This window comes from Talpa europaea (genome assembly GCF_964194135.1).
Source record: "Talpa europaea genome assembly, chromosome: 9".
Classification (NCBI taxonomy): Eukaryota; Metazoa; Chordata; class Mammalia; order Eulipotyphla; family Talpidae; genus Talpa; species Talpa europaea.
Genome location: NC_140076.1, coordinates 81624439 through 81634630, shown reverse-complemented (window position 1 = coordinate 81634630; position 10192 = coordinate 81624439).

The window sequence follows — 10192 nt, the reverse complement described above, 5'->3', positions numbered from 1 at the left end:
GAGATTTTATTATACTTAGTACTCAATGCAACTAGTTATCAATGTAGAGGCTCCAGAAACTCTACACTAATTGATCTTCTTCCTTATTTGGGGAGAGGAAGGAGGAAAGGGTGACCTCAGGTATGGAAGGGCCACAGTCATATCCCACAGCTTACGATACAAATACGATTGCTCTGTAGGGCTACATGAACCTCCCTTGTTTCTCTTGGGTTTGCTTACTGGATTTTTTAAAACTTGTCAATAAAATGTGCCTTTTGATACCCCAGCCACATCCACCAAACCCAGTAAATTCACGGGCATGCACTCACTCCAACACCCTCTCCACTAGAGAACAAAATTCCCAGCCAGTATTTTTGCTGCATTCTTTGAAACAGGGTTGGAGACATTGAATAAACTCTTAAATTTAAAGTAGCAAAAAGCTGCCCTAGTAGTGGAATGTGAACAAAACGTGGTTAAGCTACCTATTTCAAGCAACACTTATTTCTCAGCTGGAGCCTCCATTTCAAGGATATCCCTTTTGGGGTTTTCTTCCTGTGCTGGATTCCTGCCATCCACGTGGCCTGTGATCCAGGTATTGTAAAGGCAGGCCCCACTGCCTCGCCCTCCTTGGCTGCTTGGTCATCTTGCAGGGAGGGGGTGCATGGAAGGAGTTCGTAGTAGGGGATGCAAGGTCGGCTGACTTCTCAAATGTCCTGACTTACATGTTTGTTGACTACAGAAAGCAAGTTTTGACAACAGAAGCAGGCTCATGTCACTGTTTTCTCCATATTGTACCAGCCATCTGTTCCCATCATCAGAGAAGCCCTGATCACGGAGGAAAGCCAAAATAACTCCCCATGTGATTCTGGGGCGCCCACCCAGCAGCCCACCTGAGGCACCTCTGGCTGGGTCCTCCTGGCTCTCATTGGCATTCGCTCATTCCATTCAATTGCGGTATCCAACCCAAAGGTCCCTGGAACACAACAGGGACCTCATTTTTTCTGAGTATCAAATTTCCTTGGATATTGGGAGGTGGGGTGGCTAAGAAAGGGGATATAGAAAACAGCATAGTGTTTTATTTACATCAAGCCAAACAGTATGTGATGGAGTAGAATGCAAACATCTCATGAATTTTTCACATAGCCACACACTACTCCATTTTCTCTCGCCTCTGCGGAGGAGAATCAGTAAGGTTAGGAGTCCGGGAGCAACTGGAGCAAAGGGGGTTAGGGGTGAGAACTGGGCTGGGGAGAGGACACATCAGGCCAGCCCAGGGTTAGAAGCTACCCTGCTGTGTGACCCGGGGCAAGTGCCTGTGCTGGTTGGAGGGATTATATCACTTTAGCATGAAGCAACAGTAAGTAAGGCAATGTAGCATAGCATACAATACACTTGTAAATTAATTGACAGGCTCAATTAATTTGTAATAATATCACCAAGGAGTTTAGTGGACAAGGGACAAGCTTTTCAAATATATGGGAACGAATGGCGATGCAAAGTGAAACTTAACACTTAGCTCAAGCCACAAAGTAAAAATTGACTTGAAATCAATCATAGACTGACACGTAAAAGCTACAATTACATTTCCAGAAGAAAATATAAGCAATCTTGTGTTAGGGAAGTTTTTTCAACATATATAATTTTTATTGAAGTAGCACTGGTTGACAACAATGATTTAGGGGAACAGGGCCTCACCTCTTCGGATGTGTCAGCACCCCACCACCAAAGCACACACCATAGTCCATTAAGCCCCCTCCCCCTGTGTGAGCCTCCTCCCTCCCGCCCCCTCTGGTAGCTTCAGTTCTGCAGTTGGATTTCTAGGGTTTGGTTTTATCTGTTCCTTTGCTTTGAGTCTATATTCATATATGAGTGAAATCTTCAGTATTTCCCTCTCTCCCTCTGACTCCTTTCACCTCACATCATCCCCTCCAATTCCACCCATATTGTTGCAAATGGCAAGAGTTCATTTTTTTTATATAACTGTGTAATATTCCACCATGTTTATGTACCACATCTTTATCCACTCATCCATCACTGGGTACTTCGGGTTGTTTCTGTAACTTGGCTATTATAAACACTCCTAAAGTGAACACAGGAGAATAGCCTTTTGAATTAATAATGTTTTTGCATTCTTCAGATAAATACCTACGAGGAGCATTATGGATTATATGACATATCTATTTTTAAGATTTTGAGAAACTGGGCCTCCCTGGTGGTGCAAGGGGTTGAGCACCGCACTGTAAGGCAATCCGCAACCTCTGCAGCACAAGTTCGATCCCCCGGTGTGCCAGAGGGAAACCCACATGGTGCAGCAGACCTCTCCTGTCTTGCCCGCTGCTCCCCTCAGCAGTGTGTTTAGGTCAGTCTGCCTGTTCTGTTCCCCACTCTCTCTGGTGAATCCTCTCACCCCCCACACCTCTGGCCTGTACCCCAGCTCTTGTATGCATAAATAAATAAATCTTAAAAAAAAAGATTTTGAGAAACTTCATACTGTTTTCAATAGGGGCTGGAGTAGTTTAGATTCCCACCAGCAGTATACATGGGTTTCTTTGGGGGAAGAATTTTTAAAAAATAGGTAACAAACAACACTAAGAGATCAAATAGGATAGACAGCATCAAAATTAAATACTTTTCTCCATAAAAGACGCCGTAAGGAAAATACAAGGCATACCACAAACGGGGGAGGCAGGAGGGAATTGCAAAGTATCTATGGGATAAAGGGCTATTTCCAGAATATACAAAAATAACTTTTTACAATTCAATAAGAAGACAAAACAAGACAATTTTCAAAAACAGGCAAAATATTTGAGCAGACACCAAAGAATATATCAATGATAACCTCAGAAGCACATACTCAACACCATTAGCCATTAGGGAAATGCAAATTGAAATTACACTGACACACCATTGTCACTATCAACCCCGCTGGAAAGGCTACAATTTGGAGAAGACATGAAACCTCTGGAATACTCATATATTTTAATGCGAATCCCTACATACATGATAAAGCTACTGGTTACTGCCATGTTTTGAAGAAAATTAAACATACTTACCATATCATCCATAATCTTATTACAAGTTTACCCAAGAGAAGTGAAAAAAAAAAAACCTAACAAAAAATTGATATGTTTAATTCATAGCAGCCTTATTCATAATGACCAAAAATTAGAAATCACTAGAATATCCCTCAACTGGAATGGAAAAACAAGTGAATATGTTTGTATATATTAGTACTCAGTGATAAAAAGGAATGACAGCTAATCCTGTACAATGCGGACAGACATGGACATGTGATGTTAGGTGAAAGAATCCAGACCAAAGACAATACGTCCTATCATATCATCAACGTGAACTCTTAGAAGAGACAGAACTGTAGGAGAGATACCCAAAGCGATGGGCACCCATGATTGCCAGAGACAAGAGACTTGGGAAGGGAAATCAGCTACAGAAGGACAAGAAGGGATTTTTGAGGGTGAAGGGAGTATTCTATTCCTTGACTGTGTTGGTAGTTACTGGACTGCATAGATTTCTGAAAATCATCAAATTGTTCCTTTATTGGTTACAATTTATTTAAAATACATCTCAATAAAGTTGCTCCTTTAAAAATGGGGTGCGGTGTAGAACTTCAGATATCCCCTCAGTCTATAAAGTGTGATTCTTTAGGAACATAAATCTTTTGTGATGGACTTGACCTTTGCTCCAGAGGAAGACACCGTCTTAAATGCCCTAGACAGACAGTAAAACACCATGTCCTCTGTCCCCCAGGGGACACAGATCGCTCCCTTCCAAGGCTTTCTATCCTACAGACATCCTTGAGCAGCTGGTGTGGAACAAAGGCCATCGGTACCCCCATCTGCAAGCCTTCAGCAATTTGGGGTGACCTGGTGGAGAATGTCTTTCAATGCATCCCCACGCCTCTGACCATTTGGGGGGTGATACATCTGAGTTTTTAAACCTGGTTATATCACTACCTAGGTGGGCCAAGTATTTTCCTTCCTCCAGACCTCAGTTTCCTTATCTAGTAGATTCAAGTCATAAGCTTTGTCTTAAAGTAATTGGGTGAGTCAAGTAAGATAATGTATTTTAAAGTGCTTTTTAAACTCTAAGGAGCTAGGTAATGAGTGTCTCCACTAAGTATTTTTACTGCAATTCTTTTCTCTCATATTGCCCTGACTCCTTCTCTGCCTTCCTATTCTTTCACTGCATTTAACACAGAACTGAAGCCATAGTAGGTCTTCAATTCACTCTCGATGGCCGCCTAACCCTTTGAATAACTAGGTGCAACCAAACTTTCCAGTTTCCATTTCAAACATCCACACTTGCTCCTTCATGAACCACCCTTCTGGCCTCCCCTTCCTAATCAGCTTTAAACTGGAAAGAAAAAAAAAAAAAAAAAGACCTACTCTATTTTCCTGAAGAGGTACTTTCAATTCTATCCCAACACCGCATGGGTGGTTACTTCTTTCTGAGAAAGGCCCCTAACAAATAAAGAGCTAAGAGGAGGGCCTCCCCGGTGGCGCAGCGGTTGAGCGCTGGGTTGCGAAGCTGCCCACGGCCTCTGCGGCGCCGGTTCGATCCCCGGCTGCTCCCCGGCCACCAGAGGAGGGTCCCACATGGCGCGCAGACCTCTCCTGCCGCCCGCTGCTCCCCTCAGCAGTGTACTTCGGTCTTTCTGCCTGCTCTGCTCCCCGCTCTGGCTCTGGTGGCTCTGGTGAATTCTCTCACCCTCCCGCGCTTCTGACTGTACCCAGTGCGTGTATAAACAAAAACAAAGAGGAGGTGGGGTGCTCAGCAAGCTCACCTGGCCCGAAATGTGTGCCTATAAATAGTCAGCCCTGAGCATCATGTTTGTGGTCAATGAGGAATAAAAGTGGGATAGAAGCCAGAAGAAAAATCATCTGTCATATAATTATATCTTTTATTTAATGCTTCAGTGGATCCACCCAAGAAAGTGGTTTCTCTAGTCGTTTCTCTAGTAGGAGGGGCAGCAGCAAAGAGTCCAGATGGGGCCACCTCTGTGGTGCCACAATGATGGAGGGACCTTGAGGGTGACAAGAGCTGAGAGCAATAGTGTTGTCCGCAGGTCACCCCTCGTTCACAGGACAAGTTCTCTGTGAAAAATACATAGGGTCAGGGGTAACCATGAAAAATATCTCAGGCAGGTAGCACCTTCAGTTCCAACATCTTGTCTCTTAATAAGGCAGATGTAATAAAGCCTCATCATAGGGCTGATTCCACCATGTAATCGCTTGTGTAATATCCAGACTACCTTGACTGAGCAGCAAATGATGTATCCGGCTTGCAATTATGGGTCACGTTGCTTGAGAAATGCTGGTTTTAAACTCCATATTCTCCACTAGCAGCTCATGCAGGGACGCACACGGGCACGCAGAGCAACTCAACACCCACTGCTGTCTCCCACCCTCCATCCTCATGGGGGTCAAGACAGGTGCAGCTCCTCCTTTCTCCCTCTCTCACCCCACAAAAAAAAAAAATGCTACATCCACCTAAGGTAATGGGAATCCAGTGACAGTCTGCTCTATTGTCAAAGGTTTTCATCTTCTCCCTCCACTTTCCATTCCCATTCTTGTTCGATTTACCTAAATTGTCATGGAATATACTAGAGGCAATAGGAGACAGCTTTTACGCATATAGGATCTCTCTAAAATGATACAAAAGGAGGTCATCATCTGTCTCTTCTCAGTTCCATGATGAATGGATTCAGGCTTAGGGAAAAGCCAGTAATTGGGAAGGTTGAGGCGTAGGCTGAGCGGATTGGTGGCTGCCGGGGTGAGTTGCCATCCCACTGAGGAGCCAGCTGCAGCCTACCAAGTGCAAGAATAGCCATAAATCTGAACAGGAAAATCCCTGGGTTTTGCTACTGTGTCACATAAAATAGCTCTTCTGAGAGCTGGAGATATTTTTCAAAACTAAGTTAGAACCAGGGTTGTGAATAAAAAGCAGGTTCTTTAAGAACGAGTAATAGAGACATTTGATCAGACTCCAAATTTGACCTTTCTTGGAAATTAATATCCAGCAAGAACTTGTCTTGGAGCTCATCGACATATAATTTATTTGCCTTTCCTCCCAATTTCCACTAAGTACAGATTGAAGATGGAGATAGAGCAGGAAACCCAGAAGGGACACAGTAAGAGCCTAAACTGAAAGTGTAACAGAGGCCAAAGAGACCCGATCTAGAATGGCAGGTTGTCCATGGAGTCAGATTTGTCTCATACAGGATTGATAAAATGTTTAACTCAATTGCTAATTGAAAAAGAATGAAGGTTTCACAAGGATAAAAATTCATGATTCCAGTTTCTCTGAAGAAAAGAAAAAGGGTCCTCCCTGGTGGCACAAGGGGTTAAGCATCAGCACTATGATGCAATCCACAGCTACTGCAGCATGAGTTCGATCCCGGCCAGGAAGGAGACCCACAGGGTGCAGCAGACCTCTCCAGTCTCTCCCGCTGCTCCCCTCAGCAGTGTATTTCAATAAATACACCTGTTCTGCTCCCCACTCTGTCTCTGGTGAATGCTCTCACACATACACACCCACCTTCAGTGTACACCCCAGCTCTTATATGCATAAATAAATAAATCTTTAAAAAAAAAGAAATAGAATCATCTGGAAATTATGGTTTGATATCCTTTCCAGACCACAATTGGTTAGGGTTGAGTAGAGTAGACCCCTTTGACAGAGACAGCCATCTCCATTTTGCCACAGGCCTCATCACTCCCTGTTGTCCTGCACTGAGGCCAAGTTGCTATTATATCTAATAACACAGTTAGAATAACATCAAAAGCTGTGTGCCTATGTATCTATTAAAGTTATGGAGGAAGAAATGACAGTGTGCCATGGTTCGCACAGTTGCTTTACCTGGTTGATTTGTGTTTGAAATTGCTATCTTAAAAGTCCTCCTCCTTCAGGAAGTCCACCTAATTTAACTGAGCTGGTTATGTCATTTGAAATGATCTGCCCCAAAAGTTTCCTTTAAATACCAATACAACTGAGATTTCAGATGCAGCATTGTTATTGATCTTCACATAAATCAACCTGTAATAAGTATATTTTTTAAAGAAAGGCATTTCCACTGTCTTCAGTAAATACATATACTCTCTCACTCAGTGAACCACCCCAATAACTTATTGCAAACAATGATTCTTCTCAGAGCTCTACCCACTTCCCATCTCAGAGGCTGGAAACAGGCCTAGTCACAAAATCTGATCTGCAACCCTCTGGGTGAGGACAGGTTTGCCTGGAATAAAGTAATTAAGTAATTGTGACAATAAAACATAATTTATTGCACCATCCCATCAGAAAAAGTACTTTTTTCCTTATTGAAAGGATCTGACTTTCAAAAGATCAAAGGTGGTTCCTGCAATATTTCTGAGGCAAGAGGGAGAAAAATGAAGGCATGAGCATCGCTTTTAGCACAGCCACAGAGCTAGGGTGAGCTGATTGTCGCAAGAACATTGTTCTGAATATTAGATGACTCCAAGGCAACCTCTGAAGTTCCATATTTAATATGAGTCTTTGGACAAAATTAAATTTTAGAACAGTATAAGGTCACACAGTCAATATGCCAACCCTTTTTACATTTATTTTAATCTCATAGCATCGTCACAGGAGTCTTGCCTTGGCTCATCTCCATAAATAAACTGTGTTGACTCTTGAACCTGAACTCACACTCCTGGCTTAATTACCTTCCACATAACCAACACACTTCTGTTTCCATAAAGCAGCCCATACGGGCACCTCAATTTTTACCTCCCTGATCATCTTTGTAACAATTCCTAGAGAAACTGAAATCTTCCTCTCTCCCTCTGTCCCTGTCTTTCTTCCTTTTATTTCTTTTTTACTCTTTCCTTCTCCTTCTTCCCTCCTTCTCCTCTCCCCCCTTCCTTTCTCCCTCCCTCTGTCCCTTCCTTGAGTAGATGTATCTGGACTCTGTCCAGTGCTAATATTCTAAGATTCCAGATATTGCCAGTGTCCCCAGACTTTACCAACCTATAACAGCAAAATAAGGTTATTTTCTTTTAGTCCTCAAATCATGCTGAGTGAATCATGCTTAGCTACATGGGGACCCTGGTGAGTTTTGAAGTATAAATACACCTGCGAAATCATCACCTCCCGAATTTCCTCATGCTGAGATGTCTCCCCCAGATGTCCCCTTTGAGAGCCATCCTGCTGGGGATGCGAAAGACACATGTTCCAGGAAGATGCAGAGCCCTGGGGTCACCCCCTTCACCTCATTCCTTTCAAGTGTTGAAGGAAGATGTTACCTTGCATTCAAATAGTTTTTCCTGCAACTAAAATGAGCAAGTACCCTGTTCTCGGCCTTTGAGTTGGGACCGTTAAGAGAAACTTCCAGGTTTTGACCTGAGAGGGAGGCTGGATTAGGGAGGACACGGGTCCCTGTGTCCATCACGTAAGCCCAGACTACAACCCAGCTTTTTCACAGGACTGGATAAAGAAGATACACACACACACACACACACACACACACACACGTAAATGAATACTACTGAGTTATCAAAAAAAAAAAAATCTGAAGTCTTGCCATTTGTGACCGCATGGACCAAACTGGAGGGAAGTATGCAAAGTGAAATAATGATGAAGAAAAGGCAAACATTGCATGATTTCACTCCTGTGTGGAAGATAAAGAAATAAAACACGGGAGCAAAAAAACAAAGCAGAAACCAGCTCTTAGACTGTAAGAGCAAAATAGTGCTAACCAGGAGAGGAAGGGTGAGAGGGTAAAGGGTGGGCAAGCTAGGTGACAGGGGTGGTGAAGGACAGAAACTCGACTTGGGGGGTAAACATGACGCAGTCGGGCTGCCCACCCAAAGCCAGAAAGCAGCGTTAGTGCAATTAAAAAAGATAGCGAATATTGGTAAGGCTGGGGGGACTGGAAATCTCCATTCTTCTGGTGGCTTTGCAGAGTAATAAAACCCCTTCGTAAAAGAGGGTAGGAGACAGGTGTAAGCCATTCAGTTTAGAAGATTAAACACCCACCACCTTAGTGTCCAGCCCCTCATCTGCTTGAGGAGAAAGTTAAGGTTCCCATAAAACTTCCCATGCACGCTCATGGCAGAATCACCCACTCTGGAAGCCGCCCAAATGGTTACCAGGAAGGCAGCAGATAACCAAATGGTGACACAGCCTCACGACGGAATCCTGCTCAATAACAGGGAGCGAGGATGTATGAGACACACAGCGGCGGTGGATCACAAACAACCATGCAATTCTAGCGGCAGTCAAGTAATCTATGGTGACACGCCGCACACCAGGCCAGGGGTGTGCGGCCTAGAGGCGCGGGAGGAGGGGGCTCACAGGGTGAAAGGAAATTCAGGAGGTGATGATTTCGCAGGTGTATTGATACTTCAAAACTCACCAGAGAATATATTTTATGTCCAGCTCATCAGTAAAGTTGCTCAGAAGTAAAGGTATAAAACAAGACTAAGAAACCCTATGCAAACTTAGAAAAGAGAAAAAAATCAAGGGGTTTGGAGTAGCAGGACATGCCCGCCATCTCTGCCACTGTGGATGGACTCTGGATTTTCCTGGAACTGTTCTTTTATCCTGCAAATGGGGACAGCAGCTCCTGTCCTATTTATGGGTTGGAACTGTAGTGAGGAGCTGCCAGAGGGGCAAAGGCAAAGGGCTTCCTCAAATGTTTAAGACCTGGGCACCGCGGGGAGTGCTCCTGGATCTGAGGTGGCAGAAAATCCCAGAACCCATGGGAGCAGGAGAGACTTATCTGCAAGGACCAGACCCCACAGAGAGGTGTGAGGACAGAGGGAAGGATGGAAAAAGATGCCGGAGAGCTCTGTGCTGGATGAGAAAGGTTCTCAGATCCCACTACGAGGTGGAGAGCAAAGCTCAGGAAAGCAGACTCGTGGGGATGCAGGTTGCTTTCCTCACCCACCAGGATGGTTTCACAGAACTCAGCCACCCACCATTCTAGGGGTGAAGGAGACAAATCCTGCCTGGGGAATGGCTACCTGGCCCCTCCACCCTCTAAGTCCATCTGCCCACTTGGCTCTGCTTCCTGCCCCCTCTCTGCAGGCTCCCAGGGACTCAGTCTTGCTGTTTCCTGAGTATGGACTCCACACTGTAGGCACTGGGCCTCAGGGCTGCTGTTGCTTCTCCTGGGAAGCCAGCCACGGACCCCAAAAAACTTCAATGCCCCTGAATACCTCTCTCAGGTCCG